We start from the raw sequence: 15,125 nt of genomic DNA, 5'->3' as shown, positions 1-15,125 counted from the left end.
TACATAAACTATAAACTATTACTAAGAGCCATGAAAGAGGTTAATAAAACTATAAACTATTACTAAGATCTATAAAAGAGGTTTCAATAACCAGGTATCTTATGATTCTGGTGGCTCCATTGGTATGTATATATATCTACTATATGTAAACTATAGTTCAATAAAATCAATTTTTGAAGAAAAAAAATTTTAAGTGTCTTCTCCCACACAGTCTGATTCCAGGGGTCTGGGTTGGAACCCAGGAATCACCATTGTTAACAAATGTACAATGTTCTGATGTTAACTAATGGTCCTCAGATCCCTTACACCAGTGGTCGGCAAACCATGGCTCGCGAGCCACATGCGGCTCTTTGGCCCCTTGAGTGTGGCTCTTCCACAAAATACCACGTGCGGGTGCGTACGTACAGTGCGATTGAAACTTCGTGGCCCATGCGTAGAAGTCGGTTTTCGGCCTGGGCGAGTCTATTTTGAAGAAGTGGTGTTAGAAGAAGTGGGGGGTGTCGGTTGGTCGGGCGACGGGAGATGCAGCTCAGGGGAGGCACGCGCGATTCATGCACAAGTTGAATGAGCCAGTCAGCAGTCTCATTGTGCAGTTAGTTAATTTTAGGGAACGTTGTGGAGGTGAGTGAAAGAAGATGTAGTGTCGAGGACTGAGAAAGGTATGTTGAGATGGTTTGGACATATAGAGAGGATAAACGAAAGGAGATAGACGAAACAAGTATACAAGACGAGTGTGGATGGGAGAGTTGGAAGGGGTCGACCTCAGCGAACGTACCTCAATCAGATTGAGGATGTTTTTAGCAAAGGCCAGCTTAGGAGTACCCTAATTAAGTTAATGACAATGTACCTGCCCATATAGTTTAAGTTTAAAAAATTTTGCTCTCCAAAGAAATTTCAATCGTGTACTGTTGATATTTGGCTCTGTTGACTAATGAGTTTGCCAACCACTGCCCTACACCTTTGGTGGCCTGGTGTGGAATACAGCTGTTTTCTCTGCTTCCATAAACCTATCCGGACAGGTGAGAGTATCACTAAGACGACTCTGGGATAAAGAAACTCAAAACCTTTATTGGCCAAGTGGTAGCTTGGTCTTTACCAAGACACAAACAAGAGCTTTCAGAGGTGGCCAGGTTCAATGACAAAGCACATTTTAAAAGCCAATTCATGGTTCTCTGCTTAAATCCCATCATTAGGGGATTATAGCTGAGCTGTGGCTGCTCCATTAAATTCTGCTTAATGCTGTCATTTGACCAAACCCTTTGAACCCAAGCCAAGAAAAGATTATTGGAACAAATAACCTCTATTTGTATATGATCAACCCCCTTTAAGTGTACTTAATTAAATGGTTGCCTAATACATAGGGTCCTGCCTTAGGAAGTTGACACTTCTGACACTGAGCCTAGCTGTCATTATTCTACTTAAGCGGCAATGAGTGAGGGCATGGTTATTGTTTGATCTTGTGATAATGGCTATGCAAACAGGGTGTAACTGAAAAAACACCAGTCATCCTACAGCCTTTTCCAAAACATTCTAAGAACTCTTGCTCTTGTTTTTCAAACTGCAAGTCACTACGCACTTGTGGGCCATGAAATCAACTTAGTGGATCTCAAACAGAATTGTTTAAATGATTAACTATAACAGGACAAAAAACTTCAGAGCACATCACACAAGGGAACCCAGTTTTGTACTATGGCTTTGTACTATGGCTCATCAAATATGGCACAAAAGTCACCAAAGTAACTAAAGTTCTGCCCAGTAGCATAAAAGGCATATTCCAAGAACCCAATTTAAATCAGGTTATTTGCTGAACTTCAACTATTATTCCCATAATTTGCCAAAGTGGTAAAAGGTGACTGAGACTAATATTATACTATCCCCGCTCTACAACGATGGAGCGCCCAGAATCAAGGCCTCAGAGTGGCTTTCTTCAAATTCTATCGAGTTCCAAACTCAGTGGTTGAGTGTTGATCTATGAAATAGGTGGTCACGGTTCAATTCCCAGACAGGGCACATGCCCGGGTTGCAGGCTCAATCCCCAGCATGGGGCAAGCAGGAGGCAGCCAATCAATGATTCTCTCTCATCACTGATGTTTCTCTCTTTTCCTCCCTGAAATCAATAAAAATATATTTTTTAAAAATCTATCGAGCTCCAAAATAACCATCCACTTCAATAACTGTAATCAAGAAAACCTTCATGTTGACCAAAATCACCCCAATAAAATAAAAAAGCCTCTGTGTACCCCTGAAACCTATACAATTTTATTAACCAATGTCACCCCCAATAGTAAGTAAGTAAGTAAATAAATAAATAAATGGGGGCGGGAGGGGGAGGGAGGGATAGAGAGGGGGAGGGAAAGAGAGAAGAAATTAAGAAAACCTCCTGTTATACCTCATGAGCTGTGTCAGTCTTCTGTCACTGTTTTGGTTTGTGGATTTATTCTCTTAAGAAGAAAATTAAAAAATAAGCCAGATAGTCCTGGCTAAGTAGCTCAGTTGGTTAGAGCATTGACCAGATATGCTAAGATGGCAGGTTAGATACCTTATCAGGGGACACATAAGAATCAACCAAGGGCCCTAACCAGTTTGGCTCAGTGGATAGAGCAGCGGCCTGTGGACTGAAAGGTCCCACGCTCGATTCCGGCCAAGGGCATGTACCTTGGTTGCGAGCACATCCCCAGTAGGAGGTGTGCAGGAGGCAGCTGATCGATGTTTCTCTCTCTTCGCTGTTTCTAACTCTCTATCCCTCTCCCTTCCTCTCTGTGAAAAATCAATAAAGTATATTTTTTTAAAAAAAGAATCAACCAAGGAATGCATAAATAAGTGAAACAACAAGTCAATGTTTCTCTCTCTGAAAAAATAAATAAATAAATAAATAAATAAGCCAGATAAAGCCCGGACTTCTGAGGGGGAACCCAGGATTAGGGTCCAGGTTCCATCTCGGGAACCACCCACTGAGAACCCAGGAGGAAGTGTCCTTTCAAGGCCACACCCCCATGGCCCACCTGACATGGAAGCATGATGGGCCTATTTAAAGAGGAATTAAGGGCTGAGCTGCTCCTGAAATTAAGAAATCGTGCCCTCCCATCATCAGCACTTAGTAGTAGTCCCAAGTTCAAAGCATTCAACCACTGAATGCATTACTCACTAAGACTGCTCCCCAAGAGGAGAGTCCCCTTGTGTACAATTCATCTTTATATTCCCAGCTCTTAGCACAGAACAGGTTCTCAGTAAATGTTAATGATACACATTTACCCCAAATAGATGGCACTGAATGAATACTACATAGAAAACATAAATGCAAATAATACAAGAATCTGTGATAAGCCGAACTGGTTTGGCTCAGTGGATAGAGCGTCGGCCTGCTGACTGAGGGGTCCTGGGTTCGGTTCTGGTCAAGGGCATGTACCTTGGTTGCAGGCACATCCCCAGTGGGGGGCATGTAGGAGGCAGCTGATCAATCTCTCTCATCGATGTTTCTAACTCTCTATCCCTCTCCCTTCTTCTCTGTAAAAAATCAATAAAATATATTAAAAAAAAAAAAAAGGAATCTGTGATAAGACTCACTTGCCCCATAGCAACAACCCTGCTCCAAGGTGGAAGAAAGGGGCCTCTGGGCGAATAGTGCTGGATTACTTAAGAGTCACTTAAAATGGAGAGGAGGACTTCAACTGTGGGCAAGAGAGGACACAAAGCTGCTGGGTAGACGTGGCAAATACTCCTGGATCATATACAGGGTGAAGTGGGTAGCGAGCAGGATTCCTAATTGAAAGCAAAAATGTTTGGTGCATAAAGTAAAATGCACAAGTGATAAAAACAAAACAGATGTTAAAGACTATGCCCTGCCTTCAGAAGACTCCTTCAGTCCTAAAAGCCGTTGGTACAGAATAAGCTCTAGTCCCAAAATAAACTCTAAGTCCTTAAAAGCACTTAAATCCAGCCCAATATGGCTGTTTGCTGATGTTGGTTTACACAGCCTGAGTCATGAAAAGCAATGGCCAATCTATATAGATAAGAAGGTATTGAGTCATCGACTACCGGTTAGGAAAAAGATAGTCAAAAAAAGGTCAAAGCTGCTGACATCGTGTTGGTGTGGGGGCTTTAAAATACAAACTCACCAGTGATCTTTGTTTTCTGACCTAATGTTGTAGGAAAGATCATCTAACAGAAATCTCTTCCCGAAATTGTATTTCAATAAAATTATGACAAGACCTTAAGACTCATCATCCTCACCATTCCTCTCTTGCCCCAGGTGCCATCCACTTGGTCCACACTGACCTGCAATTCCCAGGTCTTAGCTCAAAAGGCCTCCTCCTCCAAGAAGCATTCCTGGGTTAGCAGCCCTTCTTATGTGTTTCCAAGGCACATAGCTTCTTTGTCTAGCTCCCTGACCAGGAAGGGATAGGGGCAGGAACACAGTGTCCATCACAGGAAAGGCATTCAAATATTTAGAGAAAGCCTACACATTTTTCCATGGGCCAGTTAGTCATATAGTAGAAACAAAACCTAATCCCTGCCCTCCAGGTTTATTCAAGGATATCATGTGGCTGAGACAAGAGAGGGGAGAGGGAGACGTAGTGAAGCAAAAGGTATAGCCTGTGGACCAGAATTAAAATATAAATGTATATTTGAAAAAGGTCAAACAGAATCAAGATGGGTTTTACTGCATTTATTTCTACTGTGTGTGACTTAACGTTATCATCTCTTGTGCAAATGATTTTTTTTTTCATTTAAACACTACTTTTAATGTATTAATCAGTCATTACAGGGGACACCAAAAAGTTAATTTTATACAGAATTCTAATGACAGCATAAAAAGCGCAGAATTGACTGCCTATCATATCGGTGGGGTGAGGTGGGTAGTAAGCATGATTCCTAATTGAAAGCAAATATTTTGTGGTGCAAACATGATTTCATGTAATCCTCATCAAAATTCTGAGAAGGGTGGTTATTGGTTCTAGAGTTTAGAAAACAGGCACAGAAAGGCTGACTCACCCTTGGACAAAAGCCAAGGACAAGTGGCAAAAGCAGCAATTATTTTGGGAGCAAAAGCTGCTTCTGTTCCCTTAGAGACCAGCAGAACAAGGCTCTGAAGATGAGCGACCAGAGGTCATTTCTGAAGGTCATGCTGGAGGAAGCCAAGGAATGCCCCTTTACTGTCAGGGAATGGAAAGAAAGCAGCTTTTTCCTCTTCCACATCTCCAAATGTCATTTGCTGCCCCTCCTCACCCACATTCCAGTACGAGGACAGCCTTGGGTGCCAAGGTAACTTCCAGGGGCTGGCTCTGCCCTGCTAACCCTGTACCCCACTCTCTGTTGCTCTAGCACCCAGCTCCATCCTTCCTTTGCAGCACAGCTGATGGCTCCTCCGTCACCTCCAGCTGATGCCACTGCTGCCTGTGTGCTAGGAGAAGCATTTCAAGTAACTGTTCATTCCACGCCTCAAGTTCAATGTACTTATCAGCCCGCTCCCTGAATTACTCTTCAGACCATACCATTCCTCTTTGGCATGTTTTCATCCTTTCCTCCATCCCAAGTGCCAAAGCCAAACTTCCTTCTGTCACCTGCAGAGAGAGGTCTAGCTCCACCTTTCCCTTATTTCCTAACTACCCATTACACCTGCTCAGTTTTGCTGGTCTTCGGTACATTTACTAGTTCAGTGGTCGGCAAACTGCGGCTCGCGAGCCACAGGCAGCTCTTTGGCCCCTTGAGTGTGGCTCTTCCATAAAATACCAACTTCTGCGCATGGGCCACGAAGTTTCAATCACACTGTACGTGCACACCCGCACGTGGTATTTTGTGGAAGAGCCACACTCAAGGGGCCAAAGAGCCGCATGTGGCTCACGAGCCACAGTTTGCTGACCACTGACTAGTTCTTCAACCACCTGCTGTCTTCCTATTGTCTGGAAGAAATTCTATTTGCAAATCTCCTCTGCAATGTCCTTTTCCTCCCCACCCCAACCCCACTGTCCCCTAGTCCAGTATACCAAGAATTCCATCTCCTTCTTGCAGACTCTCCCAAGAGAAGGGGAAGGGCGTGCTGAAATTTCACCTGCCCTGCCGGGTGACCGGATGGTTGAAGAGTGGGTTTGGCTAAACTACACTGCAATTAACCTGGGACTGGGACGCTGTAATTATTCTCCAGATTAACACCAAGTACACCGCGATCAAAATTATCTTTTCCCTCACCTTCCATAAACATCCCACGCCTGTGAATACGTTATGCACATTTTTATGCAAAGAAGCATGTTCCTCTAAATTAATAAAAAAACATACCCAGCCAGAACCGGTTTGGCTCAGTGGATAGAGCGTTGGCCTGCGGACTGAAGGGTCCCAGGTTCGATTCCGGTCAAGGGCATGTACCTTGGTTGCGGGCACATCCCCAGTCGGGGGCCTACGGGAGGCAGCTGACCGATGTTTCTCTCTCATCGATGTTTCTAACTCTATCCCTCTCCCCTCCTCTCTGTAAAAAAACAATAAAATATATTTTTTAAAAAATACCCATTCAATTCAGAGACTGCGATCACTTAGAGTCCTGTGCCACAGATGTATTGCTTTTTGTGTGTCTGCACCTGATATTTCTATAACCCCAAAACCTTAAAAGGATTAAAAATAGGTGCAGTCAGCTACAAGAGACTCCAGGCTCTTCGTCGAATTTGTTTAATCTGTGTTCCTTTGGCTTGTGTGCTTTCCTCCAACCCTTAAAGTTCTCCTTACAAACAAAACATAAAAGATCACACGGAGCCTTGGAAGTCCCAGGACTGGACCTAACTCTGAGAATAAGGTAACTGAGCACCTGAAAAACAGAATCTGACATTTTTAATTGTTGTAATAGGTGTTTATCATGACTCTTTCTCCCATATTTAATGAAAGGCACTGCCTCCTAAAAGTTGCCTAGATGTTAATGTTCAGTTATTCATATTTAAATAATGCCTGACAGCACTGAGAAAGACTTTGGAGATTTTCTAGTTACCCAGCTGGGCAAACCTGAGCCACAGGCTCCTTACCCACCTCACAGACAAGCAGACGCACACACAGACACACACACACACACAGCCATTTATTTGCAGAAAACCAGACACATGGACACAGAGAGGAGCACACACTCACAGATGCACACACAGGCACAGACACAGACAGACACAAAGATACTAATTCCCCAAAGCAAAGTTTATGTGCCACAAAATGGTCTTACCTGCAGAGGGAACTCATACCCTAACCACAAAAATGTTCTTTAATCTGTGCTGGCGTCTGCAAGGCTGGGATCCTTCTCACGCTCAGCACAAGACACTTCAGGTGCTGAAGGACTTCCCGCTTTTATAACCCGACATTGGGCTTGCCAACATTGTATAACCACACCACCCAGTCAGAAATGCTATCTGTTTCTGTTACACAACAGCCACCACCTGGTTACAAACGGTAGCTGCAAGCCTTAGCATGGCCTGCTTACCGCGTCTGCGCCTCTCGAGACGGCCGGCTGGATATTCTATTGTGGAAACCAAGCAGCTGCTGGGATTACATTTCTCAAACCCACACAAATAAGGGAAATTAAAACCTATCTTTCCAAATCCTTCCGTTCAAACGAACAAGTCCGCCCACACTGCTTTCAGCTTCAGTAAAAAGGGGCGATTAATTCTACTCCCTGGTAATTTTTCATTTCCCCATTTGGGGGTCCAAAGACAAGTGTTTTCAAAGATTAAAAATAGATCTCAAGGTATGATCTCTTCCTTAAATGATAGGCAAAGCCAACAAATCGCTGTAACGTTGAGCACTAACCAGTGGAACCCAGTTAGATGAGGCATCTGGTGTGCAGGTGCCAGTGACAGAGGCCCCAATGAAATGCCCATGAAGACACAAAGAAGAGGGAAGAAGCCACATCTGCAGTCAGACTTTATTCTTTCTAGTCCTGAGGCCAGGCCAGAACCTGCCAGAAACCTAGGAGTGGGCACCTCCCCACCTCGGAATGTGCTGTGAGGACAAATCCCTGCCTCCATCTTCCCAACCCCAGACCACACTTCTCCAATCCAGACAGGGACCATAAGGCTCACATAAGAAACAGCCAGGAAGAAGGGGCACTGCCAGCAACCAAGCACATCTTAGAAGATGGGGTCTCTGGGACAAAGAAAGAAGAGGTGCCAGGACAACTCCTGGAGGAAAGGAATTCTAAGTGTTACTTACTTGTGAATAAACTTAAGGAAATCAGCAGTGAGCATAAGAGGAAGATGCCACTTGACTGGAGGAGAAGCCACAGGAGAAACTGGAGAGAAGGCTGAGAGCCAAATACTTTAACTAGGTAGGAGATTCACCACAAGCGCCACAGGTCACACAGGACACACCCAACCCATCGGGTCAACATGCCCGGGTAGACCAGAACACCCCTTGCTCCTCAGTGAGCAAAAAGAACAACAATCCAGCACGCAGCCTACAGAAAACACTCGAGCTTCTGTATCCTGAACACAAGACCTGTGCTCAGAAAGTTCTGTGAAGCCAGTGACCTCAGAAAGATCCTACTGTAGGAAGGAAAAGTAAAGTTCAATTTGAACCAAGGAGAGAAAAATGAAAAACAAACCAAAGAGTTGCTACTAAAGGGGGGAAAAGAAAGGAAAGAAGAGCAGATGATTAAAGAAAATGGACTGAAACCAAGGGGGTGGGGAAGAATTCTAAGGAAACTAAAATTAACTGAGAAGAAAAAAAGGGAAGTGAAATTGTAGAAAACTGAAAGGTGAAGGTAAGCTGGAGAAACTCTGCTACTGCCTGGATTATTGCCTGAAAGGCAACTCCAGTGCAGAGACGAGAACCACGAGGGGGAAAGCGAAGAGCACAGCCAAGCCATGAGCAGTCCGTGTTTCTTAACTGGACTTAAAGACAAAACGAACATAGAAGCCAGTCATGCTGTGTGATTCCATTTCTATGAAATGTCCAGAACAGACAAATCTAGAGGCAGAAAGCAGATCAGTGGTGGCTGTGGTGGAAATGGGGGACAAATAGGGAGTGACTGTTAAAAGGTTGGGGATTTCTTTATGGGATGAAGAAAGTGCTTTAAAATTTGATTGTGGTGATGTCTGCAGAAATCTGATTTACTGGAAGCCACTGAACTGTACAATTTATGTGGAATAACTTTATGGTATGTGAATTATATCTCAATAAAACTTTGTTATAAAGAACATATGGGCCCTAGCTGGTATGGCTCAGTGGATAGAGCGTCGGCCTGCGGACTGAAGGGTCCTGGGTTGGATTCCGGTAAAGGGCACATGCCCGGGTTGCAGGCTCGATCCCCAGTAGGGGGGGTATGCAGGAGGCAGTCAATCAAAGGAGGCAGGCAGCCAATCAATGATTCTCTTTCATCACTGATGTTTCTATCTCTCTCTCCCTTTCCCTTCCTCTCTCTGAAATCAATAAAAAAATATATATATAAAAGAACAAATGGAACAGACTTAAATACAAAAGTATATGATAAAAAAAAAAAAAAACTATTCCGAAGAAAAATCCGAGCATAGAGATTACAGGGGCACATCAGAATCAAAATCAGAGAGAAGAAACCTATACTTGATAAAATAATTTAACTACTGGATGAAAAAGTCATATAAATATTCAGGGAAAAGGAGATCATGTTTGGTTTACTTAAATAGCAACAATAATTGAGATGAGCCCTAGGATTTTCCAAGGCAGAATTAAATGCCAGAAGTCAATAGAAAATGCAGATCTATAGAGAACTGAGGAAAGGGTTTTAAAATGCAGATCTATAGAGAACTGAGGAAAAGGTTTTACCAAAGAATTTTATACCCAGACAAGTTGGCCTTCATATGGAAAAGCCAAAAATGCAATCTCAGATATGCATGGGCTGAGGAAGAAAAGGGGGGGGGGGTAGAAAAAGCTTGATACTTTATTCCAACCACACAAGAGGCAAGATTGAGAGAGGCCACTAATACACAAGGCTGCTAACAATGAATGCCAACCAAAACCATCAAGATCTGGACAAAATTAAATAAGGAACATAAACCCAGTCATAAAACTAAACGCATGTGTCAAATTATTCTGTAAGCATAGGCTATGCAATGTAAAATATGTAATTAATAACGATAAAGCAGATCAAATAAGAGTGCCTTAATAAAGAATGAAGAGGGAATGATGCTAAAGCCTTATTGGCAAGATAATATCAGATCTTAGCTCTGACAACTAGAGGAACAGGTTTAAAAAAATGTTTTTTACCTAAATTAAGGGAGGTAAAAACTATTTTAACTATTTAAAAATGTTCTTTAAAGAAAACCACTATTAGAATTTGAAACAGACTACAGAATAAGACAAAGTGAAATAAAGATAAAACAATATTAATGCTGCTTTACTGTTATTTTTTGAGTGGCTGACAAAGTGCATTCCTGCCAGAAAGTATAAGATGGGGAAAAGATGATCATTCTATATTACTAAAGTATAAAATTCACAACGAAAATAATGTCAATTTTTATGTTCTAAACATTATTTCATTGAAATAAGGCCCATAATGGTTAGCAATATAGAAGAAATGACCACACTTCATAAAGCTAACTATATATCCAAGGAGATGAGGAGCAAGAGGGGTATGAGCACATTAATTTTATTTTATATCCATTAGAGAATCTGGCCAATATAATGAATAAGGTAAGGCTAATATAATAGGTATTAAACTTTGCACCCCATAGAAAATAGAGCTCTTACTGTATTTTCAATTACTGAAGAGCATTTGTGAAAACTGATCATCATGCTAAATGAAAATTTCAGCCCTGACAAAAAAAATACTTCTCATTGCCTGACCATGATGCCAAAGAGAGAAAAAATAATTATCAACCAAGAAAGCCTAACCACTTCACAATTTTCACCCTTAACTGTTGGGTCAAAGATTAAATTGAAACTGTAAAAATACCCTTAGAATTAAACAAGAAAAAATAAGCAGAAAAATGCCCTAAAGAAGATAAAAAGAAATTAAAGAGAGAAATTAGCCCTAGACAGTTTGGTTCAGTGGATAGAGCGTCGGCCTGTGGACTGAAGGGTCCCAGGTTCAATTCCAGGCAAGGGCATATGCCGGTTTGCAGGCTCAATCCCCAGTAGGGGGCATACAGCAGGAAGCAGATCAATAATTCTCTCATCATTGATATTTCTATCTCTCTCACCCTCTCCCTTCCTCTCTGAATAGAGAGAGAGAGAGAGAGAGAGATCAACTTGAGAGAGAGAGAGATCAACTTGTTGTTCCACGTATTTATGAATTCCCTGGCTGATTCTTGAATGTGCCCTGAAGGGATGGAACCAACCACCTTGGTGTATCAGGATGACACTCTCACCAACTGAGCAAGCCAGTCAGGGTGAAAATGAAGTGTGTTGTTTTGTTTTAAAAAGGCACTAGGATAAGATACTTCAGAAAAGTAGCCAGTTAGGGGGGTAGGTAGAGGCTAGGAGGAGAGGAGAAAGGGGGAGATATATGTAATACTATCAACAATAAAAAATATACTTTAAAAAAATAATAATACATAAAAAAGAAGAAAAAAGGAAAGCAGCCATTTACAATATGAACATAGAAAAAACAGCCTGCACAATAGCATTAACTCACATGGTGCCCCCTTTTATACTGCACACACATGCAGGTGTGCTCCCAAAGCAGATGGTGATGACCCAAGCAGTTCACAGTGGTTTTCTCTGCAAAATGGAATTACAATTGTTTTTTCTGTGTGTTCATTTGACTTTCCAAGTCTTAGCTATGCCCCTCTTATTGTATTAGAGAGCAAAAGTTAGCAGTCACTCAATTTTTAGTATCTACATAAAGTAATAAAAATTTAGGACAAAAAAATAAGGCAAAACAATTAAAAGATTAAACTTGGCCAAATATAGGGAGAAAAAAATTATTTCTTCAGAAATAACTATGCATTTGAAAATATCAAACTTGGCCCTGGCTGGGTAACTCTGTTGGTTAGAGTATTGTCCCAATACACCAAGATTATGGGTTCAATCCCTGGTCAGGGAACATAAGAAACCAACCAATGAAAGCATAAATATGTGGAACAACAAATCAATGTTTCTCTTTCTCCCTTCCTCTCTTAAAAAAAAACAACAAATATCGAATATGATTAATATAATATCTGATCTATGTTTTCCATTTAAGGACAAAATCTAAACTATGTCTTTTAAAAAACAAAAATACCCTTACACATTTGGTGATCATTTTTTTTTTAATATATATATTTTATTGGTTTTTCACAGAGAGGAAGGGAGAGGGATGGAAAGCTAGAAACATCGATGAGAGAGAAACATCAATCAGCTGCCTCCTACACACCCCCTACTGGGGATGTGCCCGCAACCAAGGTACATGCCCTTGACCGGAATCGAACCTGGGACCCTTGAGTCCGCAGGCCGATGCTCTATCCACTGAGCCAAACCGGTTAGGGCATGGTGATCATTTTTAACTGCCTTTTAAATAAATGTTACATGGTGATATTTTAGTTTCATAACCATAGAGCACTGAGTAAATCAACCAGGAGATTTAGGATTATCAGATGAAAAAAAACTACTCCGTAATAAACAGAGAATAAAATAAACAGAATCCTATATAATAAAAGCCTAATATGCAAATCAACCGAACGGCAGAATGACCGGTAGAATGACTGGTCACTATGATGCACACTGACTATCAGGGGGTTGACACTCAGCACAGGAGCTGCCCCCAGCCCGCAGGCCCCAGGCCAGCCAAGGCGGGTGCCAGTAGGTACCCCCATTGCCCCACTGGTCACCCCACAGATCAGCCCTGATTGCTGGCCAGGCCTACGGACACTACCCATGCACGAATTTCTAGTAAAACTCTATAAACACTGAAAGCAAATGTATTGACTAACAGCACCCTCTAGTGTTACAATATTTAAATGGTACTGCATAAATTATAAAACAAAATTGTCTTTAAAAACTATTTTGGAAAATTTCAAACATACAGAAAAGTAGAACTAGAATACATTTTCATTTCATAGCCAACTTATTTCAGACTATGCATTTTTTTCTATTTTTATTGATTTCAGAGAAAGGAAGGGAGAGGGAGAGAGAGAAACATCAATGATGGCAGAGAATCACTGATCAACTGCCTCCTACACGCCACCTACTGGGGATTGAGCCCACAACCTGGGCATGTGCCCTAACCAGGCCGCCCAGTTCATGGATGGAAGCTCAACCACAGAGCCACAAGGGCCAGGCTATGAATTGTTTTGATACACATGACAACTTCTCTATTTCATTAGCAGAAGTATCAGAGAACACCAGGTATCTCTCAGAGTTCTCTCTCATTCAATTAAGAATTAACATAATAGCCCTGGCTAGCTGGCTCAGTTGATTGGATCATGGTTCCATACACCAAAAGGTTCTGGGTTCAATTCCTGGTCAGGGCACATACCTGGATTTCGGGCTCAATCTCCAGACAGGGTACATGCTGGAGGTAACCAGTCAATCAATATTTCCCTTTCTCTTTCTCTTTCTTTCTCTCTCTCTCTCTCTCTCTCTCTCTCTCTCTCTCTCTCTCTCTCTCTCTCTCCTTACCCCTCTCTCTAAGATCAACAGAGGCATTATCCTCAGCTGGGGATTAACATATATATAAATAAATAAAATACAGTCCTGTATTTAAAAATCATAATTAACATAATGAAACCCTTGATTTTGATCTGGCACACAACCAACTAAATTCAGGCAATATTTCCCAGCCTCCCTTGCAGCAAGATATGGCTAAGTTTTGGCCAATGGGATGTTGAGTGGAAATAAACACACCCTCTCCTTTCTCTCTTTCCACTGGAATGGTGAAACAATAAGAAAAAAAGGAGAGAGAAAAAATCTAGTAAGATAACATATTTGCAATAACCCTACTAAATTTTCTAAAGGATATGGATCAGTACATATTTCAAACCAGCTGAATGTTATTTTCCTTCAAATGGAAGGATCATAATAAAGGGGGTAAGATGAAAAAATTCACTGTTCAACTTGTCTATCAAAGACTCATTAAATTGGCCCTAACTGGTTTGGCTCAGTGAATAGAGCATTGGCCCTCGGACTGAAGGGTCCCAGGCTCAAGGGCATATAACTTGGTTGCAGGCTCCACCCCCAGTAGGGGGCAGGCGGGAGGCAGCTGATAGATGTTTCTCTCATGGATGTTTCTAACTCTCTATCCCTCTCCCTTCTTTTCTGTAAAATCAATAAATTTTTTAAAATATATTTTTATTGATTTCAGAGAGGAAGGGAGAGAGACAGAGACATCAATGATGAGAGAGAACCATTGATCAGCTGCCCCTTGCAACACCCACCACTGGGGATCGAGCCCATAACCCAGGTATGTGCCCCTGACCGGAATCAAACCTGGGACTCTTCAGTCCCCAGGCTGATGCTCTATCCACTGAGCCAAATCGGCTTGGGCTAAAATGTTTTTCTTTAATTAGCCATCCCAGAATAGCATAACTATAAAAAAAAAAAAGACTCATTAAATTGGCTTCTCTGGCAGACACTTAATGGATGGCTACTCATTCATAATCTCAAAGCACAATGCAGAATGTGTGCTGACAGTATGTGGCAGAATCCAGCATTAAAGTACAAACAAGCTTATCCAACTCTGAAAGTAAATGCATTGGAACGACAGCATTCTTCAAACTTAAGATACACATTACAGGGTGTCCTGGTCAGCACGGTGCAGAAGAATACAAGGGACAGGAGAAAAACAGCACTGGGAATCTGGAAGCCCACGCTGTAGGCCATGCGTGGTGGGGTTCAATGCAGGAAATCATTACCCGTGGGCCTCAAATGTCCTGCACCGTAAATTAGCAGTGTTGGCCTATGTCTGTGGTTTTTGCACTTCTGTTTTTAGTAATGGAACCAGCATCCTCAAATTAAATCTTATCAAAAGCCTGGATTGGGGGAAAATAATTACACAAATAGGTGGATGATTTCATTAAAATGTGGATTCAATAACTCTTTTGCTATAAAGTCTAAATACATATTTTCCAGAAATAAAACAAACCCAAAAAAATCCAACCAGTAAATCAAAGATGCCATAGCTTAATGAACTTTAATAGCATCAAAAACACATTTACCTAATTTTCTAGCAGCAGCCTACAAATGCTATGCTGCAATATGCCACCTCT

At 41.8% G+C, this 15,125-nt stretch overlaps 1 protein-coding gene and 1 long non-coding RNA gene across 5 annotated transcripts in view; one reads left to right on the top strand and one right to left on the bottom strand.

Moving 5' to 3' along the window:
- The window catches only part of SLC23A2 (solute carrier family 23 member 2), a 132,323-nt gene that overhangs the window by 87,454 nt on the left and 29,744 nt on the right, over positions 1 to 15,125 (bottom strand). The window contains exon 1 of one of the 4 annotated variants that reach the window (XM_059705615.1): positions 7,193 to 7,332. The exons of the other annotated variants lie outside the window; for them this stretch is intronic. The gene's annotated coding sequence lies outside the window, so the exon portion shown is untranslated. Of the gene's footprint in view, positions 1 to 7,192; positions 7,333 to 15,125 lie in introns of those variants that run through there. 4 annotated transcript variants of the gene reach the window in all.
- LOC132239389 (uncharacterized) lies at positions 9,622 to 9,855 on the top strand. Its single transcript, XR_009454039.1, has 2 exons — positions 9,622 to 9,721; positions 9,759 to 9,855. It is a non-coding gene; the product is annotated as an uncharacterized LOC132239389 (long non-coding RNA).

The sequence above is a fragment of the Myotis daubentonii genome, chromosome 8 (assembly GCF_963259705.1).
Source record: "Myotis daubentonii chromosome 8, mMyoDau2.1, whole genome shotgun sequence".
NCBI lineage: Eukaryota > Metazoa > Chordata > Mammalia > Chiroptera > Vespertilionidae > Myotis > Myotis daubentonii.
This window is presented reverse-complemented; position numbering and strand designations above follow the sequence as displayed.